Genomic DNA, 9,909 nt, shown 5'->3' on the forward strand with positions numbered 1-9,909 from the left:
ACTGAACCGAAGGAATTTTTCTCCCCAATAAGGAAGGAAATCCGAGTCTTCAAATCACTTTTAAGAGATGTTAGTTTTTCTTGTTATGTTTTATAATGTTGTATAATGTTAAAACATATATATATATAACATATATATATATTTTTATATATATATATATATATATATAGCTTGACTCATTGCAAGGTCAAAGAGCAAAAATTATGCCCGGAATATAATTTTGCTGTAAACTTTACTGTCTGCTACTGGTCAGACAACTGCTGAGTCAATACAGAGAGGAGTACTTCATCCATGCTGTATGCAGGGTATTTTAGATTAGTCTGAAGATAATGTTTGCTTTGTTTAATCTGTGTCACCGTGTTCTGCTGCTGTTCTGCAGAGCAAGAGCTGTTGTGATAGCACCAACCTCTATGTCAATTCCTAAGGAAGCTGGAAAAAAAATCTGCTCTTCAGCTTTAGTTTCTAAGGGATGCCAAGAGAAGACTCTCTCCTTCCTCCTTCCTTCTCCTGAAAAATCTGTAGGTTTTACAGATATCCCCTTGCTACTAGTAGGAGGGAATTGCCAAGCATACCTGCTAATACTAGACGTCTTAAGCCTACCAGAGTTATAGCGTGTAGCTGTAACAATATTCCATTTTCATCCTACAAACTAAACAAAAATGGTCCTGAAGCCAAATGAATATATTTGTTGTGTGTCCTAAATATGTATATACTAAAATCTGACTGCTTACAGGAGGACTACTTTTCTGTCCTTTTTTTTTTTCTCCTTTTTTTTTTCTCTTTTTTCTCCCTAAAAATAAGGAGTAGCTTTAGGATCATTTTTAGGACTTCCTCATTCTACTCTTACAAGGTAAAACTCTAGAAAAACATGAGTGAATTTACATTTTCAGTAAGTAGTTAGTTTCTGTTCAGTGCCCTATATTCACAGTGTGGAAGATGGAAGGTAGCATAAAGAATATAACATAACACAATTATAGTTCCAGAAAGGTTTACTTCCATTAGAGCAAACTTAGTGGTAAAAAGGACAGATTTATCAAAGGTCCCTGTACCATGCAAACACGTTAAGAACCAAAACTGTCCGGAAGAATGTTATTCATGTCTGATCCTTTATGTAACTAACTAGTAAAAAGGGGCTGTTTTTTTTGGTCTGTTTTATTCTTTTATTATTATTATTTTTTCTTACAGCTCTGGCTATGCTGCTGCGTTGTGGTGAGCGTTTGCTGTCGGCTTCTCACATGGGCAGAGCAGGTGACACTTCACTGATTCTTCACAGGGGAATCAGTCAATCTGTTAAGTTCCAAACACATCTAAGTGTTTCTACTTCATTGCTATCAATGATTTCAACCAGCAAACATTCATTCAAACATTTCAGAACAGCTTCATTTAGCGTAAGGCATTCTCTAAATATTTTTCTCTTTAAAACTGCAGAAAGAAAAGTGACTTATGTTGAGACGCAAAGTTCTGATTGTCTCACACTCAGATTTCTAATACCCCATTGAGGCTCGAGTAGTGTTTTGCATATAGTATCCAAAAATAATAATGTTAGGATACAAACAAGTCTTACCGGAAAATAAATATTCATAGAGATTTGGTCCATGTCAGATGTTTATCTGTAAAAGAGGCAGAAAAAATGCAGAATTTTCTGTGCACGAGTTAATAGTCTAAACAAAAAGTCTTACAGTTTCTTCCATACACTGGAACCCCTGATCTCTTCGGCTTATTTGAATTGCATCTGATATTAAATCAAGCCCATCAGTTCCTTTTTCTCTTGTGTGCTATGAAGATAACAGATGGAACATTCAGTTAAAACAAGCCCATTACAGGGCTTAAGTTTGTTTGCAAATTGAGCAGGATCCGAGCGTAGCATCAGTGAGGCTGAACAACCGTCTCTTCATGGTAGGGAAGTTAGCGTTGCTGCCCTTCTCTGAAGGAGGCCTTGTTAATGTTATGGTAAAAATCACTGTTCCGTGCAGTTTTAATGTGCAGGTTATAGAAAATCTTCCCCAAGTATAGTGTTTCTGAAATAACATCTGGGTCTGTATGTGCAACGCAGGGGTTATATAAACAAATTAATGCTACACCACAGTGACTATGGTAACATTTAGAAGAAGAAAACCCCATAAATAGCACAGGGAGAAAAATATTTGCAGCAACTTGTTGAACAAATCAGTAGAAAATTGGGATATTTTCACTTGCTTTACTCTCTCTGCTTGTCTGCATTGTTTCACTTTAACTTTCTTCCCTGTATGCCGAAATCCTACTGCCTTCAAATACCGTGGAAGGAAAGTGGTCTTAACTCTGTAGCACTGAGTAGTTCTTTGTGCCTGGTTTAGCCTCTACCTAACACGTATTTCATTTCTCCTATCACTGGAATATCTTGATACAGTCCAGAGTATTAAACGCTTAGTGTCAAGGGGCAAGGAAGTGTTCGATTTCTGTGTGTAAACAAAGAAAAACATTTTTGCAAGCATCTTCCAAGTAAGGAAGATTTAGTGCTCATTGTTTAAGTGTTTATACATATATATTTAATGGAGAAGGGATACATGCTCTGGTAAAACCAGCCTAGGCTAGACGCTTTCCTGTTCCAGCTGTTGGGATAGCGCTGCAGCCCACCCAACCAGTGAAGGGTGTTACTAATTCACACATGTGAACCGTGTGACTAGTGAAGGCTGCTAGTAATTCACACATGCTCTGCAAGGAGTTTTGAGAGTGATGCTGTATTGATTCAGTTAAATGAAGTCCCCAAATGCCTAAAATAGCCATATTACCTGTAGGCACCTAAATTTAGAAAAGAAGCCCATGAGTGGGGAGGCCACAGAAGAGCTTGCTAGCTGAAAGGAAGTGGCAGAAATGGCTAACAACAACCCTAACCGATCCCCTTGGGGCTGGAGATTTACAGAAGTAACAAGTGAAAATCATGGCCCCAGCCACCCAGCAAAGAGGTGGGAGGAAAGCTGACGTGTGAGGCTGTCAACAGGCTCCTAGAATCCTCCTCAGGGTTTGGGTTCTGCTTTCGCTCTGTTGTCTTCAGGCCTAGCCCGAAGCGGGGCTCTCTGTGGTGGCCGCTGGCGGCGCAGGAGGCGCTGCTGCCCGTTGCTGCTCTGAGCAGGCCGGGCGCAGGGCCGGCGAGCAGCCCGGCTGGGACACGCTCTGGTGGCTCCGCGCAGGGGTTCCCCGGAGCAGGGACTTCCCCAGGCAGATGCTGGGTGCCCAGACGTGCACTGAGCTGTGCACAGCAGCCCCCGGGGTGCTGGAGAGCCACTCGTAGCCATTCTACTATCCTAAACGCCAGCTCCGCATTTCTCTGTAAAGACCCAAGGATCAATATCTTTATAGCAAGGCATATTCCTGGCATCAGGGACTGAGTTTTTGCCACCAGCCACTCGTATACGGTTTTTCGTATGTCATGCAAGTCAGTTTTCTGAGGTCTTGCTCCCGGCCATTCTCTGAGCTCTTGACCCGTCCCAGTGCAACATTGCAAAACCTGAGGGAAACTTAAAGCACTTCTCAGCAGCGTGGATGTCACTGAAAAACTGCTGAAACTGAGGCTTACTCTGGGCTTCTTAGTTCTCAGATTACTTGAGGGGAAAGAAGTGTTGCTGGAGACTGTTTTGATGACATCATGATTCTTCCTGCCTCTATATGGCTCAACTAGTTGTCTTCCTTTTTCTCAAGTCTACATTGCAATCTTCTTGTGAAACCACTGTTGTTTGTGCACCGACTGCAATACTCACCAGAACTGCAATACCCACTGGATAAACTTGAGTCAAGAGGCTCACAGGGGTCCTGTATTATACTGGGAATAACAACATAACATGCAAGTTTTTGTCCTAAAAATGTAGCCAAAAAAAAAGAAGTGCATCAGAGAAGATACTTTTCTGCACAGTTGGGGCTGTTTGAATAAATGCATTTACGCTATCAGTCATTGCTATCTAAAGTGGTGGCAAGCAGCTTTTGCGGGAGGCAGCGTTAATATTTGTCACCAAAAAGAGGTCCTAAGGTATTCACAAAATTGGTCCAGGCACAAGGACAGGCTCTTGTATGCCCAGGTTTACTGGTATACAGGAGCATAACCTGAAACTATCTAGGAAAGGTAAACACCCATAGCTTTGCCCAAGCAAACCCCAGATCCCCTCAGCTGGGCGCGCTGAGGGGTTACTCAGGGACATTCTGCACTAGACATTTGTGCAGAAGGGATTTCCAACAGATACAGGTTGCAGTTGAGCTTGTTCAAAGAGTTTCCTTATATTTAACAGCGTTTGGATGACTTCAGGAAAGACACAACTAGCTGCAGCTCCAGTCTGTACTTCTAGAAATCAACCGTCCCAAAGTAGGAAGTTGGAGTTCCCCAAGAAGGGGCCATGCTGAGAACCCAGGCCTGCGGCTTCAGCTACAAAACCTTGTGCCAGGAAGTATTTTGAATGCTGCTTTCTCTATTAAAAAGCCCAGTTCTGCTAGCAAAAGCAAATCTACGGAGACTCTTAACCTACTAGAAAAATTATCATCCAGGACAAGATGATGTAAAAAAATGGGATGACTTTTATAAGCAAGGGTAGAAGACTGCTCAGGAACAAGCTGAGTACTAAAGGCAGGACAGAGAGTGCAGGTCTGATGTGTCTGTGTTCAGATTACATAGCTCAATGCCCAGATTGTGGTTTCTGCAGTAAGCCCAACCTAGAGTTATGTAGCTGGTTAGGGGACTGGAGCATCTCACACAAGGATTGAAAGAGTTGGGCCTATTTAGCCTAGGGAAGAGAAGATGGAGAGGGGATCTTACCTGTTTGTACAGCTATCTTAAGGGAGGATGTCAAGAGGATAGGGCCACAGTATTTTCATGGCGGCCATTTCAATCAGAGAGGAGGGAATAGGCACAAACTGAAACACAGGAAGTCTCATCTGAACATACTGTGATGGTGACAGAGCACAGGAAGGGGTTGTCCAGGGAGGCTGCGGAGTCTCTTTCTCTGGAGATCTTGCAAACCCGCCTGGATGTGATCCTGTGCCACGTGCTCTAGTTGTCCCTGCTTGAGCAGGGGAGTTGGACTACAGAATCTTTAGAGGCCCCTCCAACCACAACCGTTCTGTGATTCTATAATAGTTCAGAAATCAGATAAAAATGGCTCAAATTTAGCAACAGCTTTATAAAGAGAACAACCTCATGATTTGGGCTGAGGCAGAAATGTGAAGAAGCTGACGTGATTTTCAACAGTTGAGACTGACCATGCTGCTTGTCCTTTCTGCTGTTCTGATCTACCAGCTTTGTTTCAGGCATGGTGGTGTTAAAATAAGTTCAAGTAGAAAACAGCCTGACTGCTTGTGCACTAGTTTCTGTAATAATAAAAAGAATCACTTAATGCAAAATTCTTGTCAAGTAGCATTATAGTTGATATTGGGTAAACTTTCAAAATGAAGAAATCAATTAAACTCTTTGCAAGTGGAAAATTTGTTCACAAATGGGTGCAGTGGCTGCAGAATCAAAGTCTGCCAAGAACAAATCAGAGTTGGACAATTTAGGAATTGTCCAGATAGTTTAGGAATTGTCCAGATAGTTTAAGGGGGAAACAAACAAACAAACAAACAAAAAATCTAATTATGTCAGCACAGAAGACTCAAAGTCCTGTAAAATTTGTGATCGCAGCTTAGCTCAGAGGAAGAACCAAAAAGACGAGTAGCTGTTTGACAGGTACACACCACATAGTTACCTACATGAGAGAAAAGAACCGGGTTGTTTGGTCAAATCAGAGCATGATCAGCAGTGGGGATTAGAGATCTTGGAAAGCTGCCAGCAGAAGAATTTCCAAGGAGCAATGGATCCCAGTCTAGAAGTCAACCTCTTGGATGAGAAATAAAAAGATCCAGAGTTTACTGATCACAGGTTTTGAATATCTGGTCTTGCAAAATATTCACAAGAGAGAAAAAATATTGTCAGGACCAGGCCCATGCAGGCTGGAGGGGTGACTGTCAGCAGCCTGGTAGTGCTAGCCTTGTACTGGCCTTGCCACCATTGAAGGAGCTGCTGCCTTGCACAGCAGAGCACTCTGAGCAAAGATGAAGTGATGTCCATGGCATCTCCTAATAACATAGATAAAGCAATCTTAAGAAAAGATCAAATTCCTTCTGGAGTCCAGACTGTGTTAAGCAAACGCTGGCTGTTCCTGTCCTCTGCCGTGTGAGTTTTGTGTTGCGTTTCACAGGGTGGGCTGATCAGCGCAGGGGAGTTTATTTTTCATTCACACAATGAGAGAGATGAGATAGCCTTGGTGACAGGTGTCATGCCATGTTGTTGAGACTTCATGCTAAGCTGGAAAGCTTGGGTCTCTACCAGTGGTTTTGTTTTTCCCCAGCTTCTCACAGAGGAAATAAATACAAGAACTGCTCCTTGAGACCCTCCAACAAGACTCCGAAATGCAGTAAAACTTGGGGCAAACTGAATTTGGGAGAAAAATACCACAGATACGTCAGTTAACTGGCCCGGAAGGCAATTGCTCTGTGAGCTAGGGATGGGGATAACCAGCTAATGTCACCAGCACAGGCAGTGCTGGGCCAGGCCCCTCACAGCAGCTGAGATGGTTTGCAGGTCCAAATGGGCCGCTGAAGGGAGCTGAGGCACTACCAGCAAAAGTCAGCCCCCATGTGCCGGTGCCAGCACTTGCCCTGTCCTTTCCTGGTTACTTTTGCATTAAAAATAGATCAAAATGGGCCAGTGTCTTGATGCAGTGCCACTTAGATGCTGAGACATGGTAATTTTTATTTTAGGGTAGTAACAGAAAGTAGAAATGCCACAATTTGCTACATCTGCTATAAAATATATTCACTAAAACCACTGTGGAAATAAACAATAGCTGGGAATAAATAATATATGTAAGGAGATACAGCAAAAGTTTTTAAGTTACTGGTCATGACTTCTTGCTGATCTCTGGCTATTTCAGTTGAACATTTAATTGATTCCATGGATGGAGGGAGCCCCAAATCCCTTCTCATGCAGCTAAGGAGAGACTCCTGAGCGCATGTTAGTGGGTGAAGGGATCTTCTAGTTCCCTTTCATCTGCAGGGAATCCGGTTTACCCACACCCGGATGGCCCTGCAATGTGAGCCTCAACAATGAGGACCACCGGGAAATACATTTAAGGAAAACATCCTTTACCCAAATTAACACAACTTAAGTGTAAGGGCACCTAGAGAGAAGAGGTGCCTTCCCAAGCACTGACCCCCGCTCAGAATCCTGAAACCTGGCTACCTGGGAGTACTCGGGGAGCAGACAGCACCACAAAAAGCACTGGTAGCTCTCAGGGATACTTCTTGTTTCTGCATGTGTCTGTCTCTACAGAGAGCCTCTGTAGAGCCTCTACTGAACACTTCTCCTTTTCATGTCAGTATAATCTCATTATGCTTTCACATGGCATTTGTTTCAATTGGAGTCAAGTGTTTTGGAGCTGGCCTCACAATTCCTACCAGCTTCAAGCAAGATCACTGCAAACCCAGGACATACAGGGTCATTTCTACACCAACCTCTAAGTGCTGTTTTGAAGTGACAAATACAGCAGTGAACAAGCATCTTATGCATAGGGAATATCCAAATTCTGTCTCCAAAATCATCATTCTTTCCCTTTTCTATGGATCAAAATTATATGTCACTTTATATGAGCCTCAAACCTGCCCCTCTCTTACTAGTGCTGAGTCACAGATTCATAATAAATATTATTTTATTAATTATATAGCTAGCGGGAGTTTTCCTAAAACACCAACTGCTGCTCTGTAAGCACCATAGTTATCCAGATAGGTTTTCTTGCACCCTGCCTCTTTTGTGTTTGCCCAGATCTTGCGAGCAAGCGAGTGCGTTTGGATGCGTCGGGAGAGACCGGCCTTCCTTAGGCCTGCAGGTGCCTGGGACACAGCAGCTCTACGGCTGTGGCGCGGAAATGAAGCTGCTGGAAAAGGAACCATGCTAGCCAATCTAAGAAATAACAAAGTGGTGGCAAGTAGGGCGAGAGTGCTTGGAAATAAGAATGAATTATTGTACACTCAGCTGATTGTGCACCCGGGTTGCGGCGTTCCGAACGGGTGGGCTACGCTACGACTGGGAGAAGCCAGGCACACAGCCAGGCTCGTACAATGTGCGTGTTTGTGTGGCTGGTGGCAAGCAGGCCCATCGCCCCCTTCGGAGAGGGCTGTGCGTATGAGCGAGGGCTGCCAGATGGCAGCCGCCTGGAGAGGCCCAAGGAGGGGCCAGAGCGCAACCGCGTTGTGCAGGGGAGTCAGCGGATGGAGCCCGTCTGCAAGTGGGAACTTGCAGCTCACACTGCTAGTGCAAACTCACGGGAAACGCTGACAAGTCCGAACCGAATTCCCTGCTATAATCTAAATTATCGAAAAACTAGCGTTTGGACTGATCTCACCCGGGGTTGTATAAATCCAGCCTAGATGTAGCTGAGTGGTTCTTGGTGTAGGTGCACAAAAGGCCTGCAGGAAGGCAAAACTGACTGCACGCTGCTCTTGCAGCTCATCAACCCTGGGGCTAATTAACCACTGGATCAGCCTGTATGTTACAGTAAAGCTCCCAAAGCAGAAAGCACAAGAAGTACAACTATGGTCTCTCCTCTTCCTTTGGCTGTTACCCTCTGGGGGCAGGCATAAGGATAAGGTATTGACTAAGGCTCTTGCTTCTCTACAAAAGTTTCTCTCTTTTCCGCTTTCAATGAAGGCTGAAGAAACAGGCAGCCACATGGGACTCATGTCCATGTCCTCCTGCCCCTGCTCTTCTGGCTTGACCCGCGATACGTGCAGGCTGGCTGAGCTGCGGCCCTTCTGCCCCAGGTGACACATATCTGTAACGCGCATTCCGAATCACTCGTCAATGTAATAAACCGGGGCTTTCCATTTCTCACGTCTTGAACTTCTGCTCTTATCCCATACAGGCCCAAGCAAGACAGGTCTGAGATCCCTGACAACTAAAAGGCTATAGCTATTTGAAATGAGGAGAGTACTCCAGTTCATACCTCTTGGAGGCAAGACAAAAAAATAGTCTCTTAATGCTACTTGCTTAACTCCACCTCTCTTTCTCAGCTCCTATCAAAAAGAGGCAGCTCAGAGTAGTTAATTTGATTTACACCCAAGGATAAATCTGTATGGACAAACCAGTATGAGTTACTTAAGCTGGTTATTGATACATTTATTCAGTGCCACCCTACTCCAGCAACAAAACATTTCTAGAAGAAACACTAAGACATGGGTCTGTGAAAAACTTTTAACATCTCTCCAGGCTTCATTTAGACGTGTATTTTTGTTGGGAGCCTGGATTGGAAGAAGGTGCTTTGTAAGAAATGTGAGCACTTGCATACTGCTGTGATATTATGGGTTGTTAGTGACTTGTCAGTTCATGTTCTCAATTACTGTTATTACCATTCTTTTAAAACTGTATGTGTTTCTAGAATTGCCTTATATCACATAATAAGTTACTCATTCTTTAGTTACAGTAATTAACAGTCTGAGTTTGATTCTGCCACCTCAATTGTTCCAAGAACTGGGACTGGTTACCACATCTACAAAGCACTTAGCTCTTTCCCATGAATAGATTACAACCTCCTAGTTTTAACTCTTGATATCCCAAAGACCATCCTTCCTATCCCTCTCTCTTCCATGCCTCATTCCTGTCAGTAACATCAGTGATTTCTCTAAAGTTTGCTCTCCCACCCAATGAAAGGTCTAGAAAAGGAGGATCTCTTTTTAGTGAAATAAAACTGCAGTTCCTAAGTAATTCTCCTCCTTTGGTGTGTTGCTGTGGAATGCATTAACTCTGGCCAGCACTAATGAACAGCTTCCATACGGCCTCCCATGGGCTGCTCTTACATTTCCTATCAGTTGTGCCTGCGTTCGCCAGCCCTGGCGGGGGGCATTGCAGGTAATTGCCAG

Source organism: Tinamus guttatus, unplaced genomic scaffold (genome assembly GCF_059628265.1).
Source record: "Tinamus guttatus ecotype Peru unplaced genomic scaffold, ASM5962826v1 Tinamus_guttatus_pri_ptg000056l, whole genome shotgun sequence".
Classification (NCBI taxonomy): Eukaryota; Metazoa; Chordata; class Aves; order Tinamiformes; family Tinamidae; genus Tinamus; species Tinamus guttatus.